Source organism: Diaphorina citri, unplaced genomic scaffold (assembly GCF_000475195.1).
Source record: "Diaphorina citri unplaced genomic scaffold, Diaci psyllid genome assembly version 1.1 scaffold11728, whole genome shotgun sequence".
In the NCBI taxonomy this organism is placed as follows: domain Eukaryota; kingdom Metazoa; phylum Arthropoda; class Insecta; order Hemiptera; family Psyllidae; genus Diaphorina; species Diaphorina citri.
In genome coordinates this window covers 1-1,599 of record NW_007389099.1, presented here as the reverse complement: position 1 = coordinate 1,599, position 1,599 = coordinate 1, and the positions used below count along the sequence as shown (strand labels likewise).

Below are 1,599 nucleotides of genomic sequence, written 5' to 3'. Positions count from 1 at the left end.
CCGGTCGCTATCGGATTTGTCTTCGGTGACTACGGTGGATGATTGTGGTGGATCTGTGTACTCGAGTGCGACGTCTAATAATGAGTTCTCCGGCCTTAGGATAATGGGTAAGACTTGGGTTTTCTTTCCAGGGTTTATACGCAACCTGGAAAACATGGAAAAGTCATGGAATCTGAAAATCGGCCAAAAAGTCCAAAAAAAGGTAAGTATGGAATTTAATTCTGGCAGAAGCGTAAAAACCCTGATTTTGTTCTCTTTTTTTCCTCTTTCACGAGAACGTAATTTTACATTCTGGTTTAAAATAGGAGCATCAAGCGTGCCGGGAGGCGCACGAACTTCAAGAGCTCGATGCCCGGCCTGTATTAACACATTAACACGAAATAGAGAAATGATTTTAATAACGAGACCCCTAAAGGTAGAACACACACTACTGTCACGTAACGTGGCATTAAGATTTGACTCAGTGGTCGACTAGTCCACCGAAAAGAGTTCTTAACCCTTTGAAGCACGCGACCTCAAATTTTGGGATTTTTTTCAAATTTCTCAAAAATCCCAGTTCAGATATGATAAAAATGAGGTTTCTGAAAAAGTCCGCCCAACCCCGCCCATTTTATGGGGGGTGATTAGTGTGGTTACTCAGTGAAACCGGTATGCTGAACGTTTTCTGTGAATTCCCTTGTTGGAGGAGGATGACTAGTCTTGGTCCATTTGATTCCTTGAGCATGCAAACGGTCTGCAAGGGGCATCATGTTGTCATCTGAATCAGCATCTTCATCTCTGGCAACATTTGTTGAGCATACAAACGGTCTGCAAGGGGCATCATGTTGTCATCTGAATCAGCATCTTCATCTCTGGCAACATTTGTTACATTATTTTCAATGACTACTTCCTGACCTTCCACAGTATTTAACTCACTCACTCTCTTATTTGTAAACACTATTCTATTCCAATTTGCAGGTGATACAGGTATTGGAGAATTAACACCGATCACTTCTTACATATCATCCCGTGAATCACATCCTGCTGATTTAAACTCTGCTGATGAACAAGCGCTTGATGCCACTCTGTATATTGATTCAGATTATACAGGTATGTGATTTACATGATCATATTGATCTCAATTTTTTCAGCCAATCAGATTTGTTACTCCAAATTTAAAAAGTTAATTGTGTTTTAAGTTAGTCCAGTGGTAACGGGGGCACGGTTGGTCCAGTGGTAACGCGCTTGCTTGCCATGCAGAAGGTCCCGGGTTCGAATCCCACCATCGACAAAAATTTGCACTCGTTTTCGATTGCAAATATTTCAACGGGTTACTTTCTGCTGTTCTCGTGTTGACCCAGCACCTAAATCGGGAGTATTGTGCCTCTTCTCGCCCATCTGATGAGAGGCATACTACGGGATTGGCAGTCTTCGACACAGACCACATGCGTCCAATGTAGCAGTTGTTTCATTGCTACGAAATAAAAACGGCGGTGAAACACTCATCTTTTAAAAACCAAAAAATACATATTTTAAATTATTGAATATTTCTTCCAAAATCATCAAAATCAAAGAAACCCGTTTGGGAGTCATCAAAGATTTTCATGAAAGGGTTCCTAC

General features: G+C 41.2%; 1 long non-coding RNA gene across 1 annotated transcript; it reads left to right on the top strand.

Annotated features, from left to right (window-relative positions):
* Nucleotides 1–987, top strand: LOC113472989. Its single transcript, XR_003395093.1, has 2 exons — nucleotides 1–107; nucleotides 958–987. It is a non-coding gene; the product is annotated as an uncharacterized LOC113472989 (long non-coding RNA).
* Nucleotides 988–1,599: the final 612 nt, after the last annotated feature.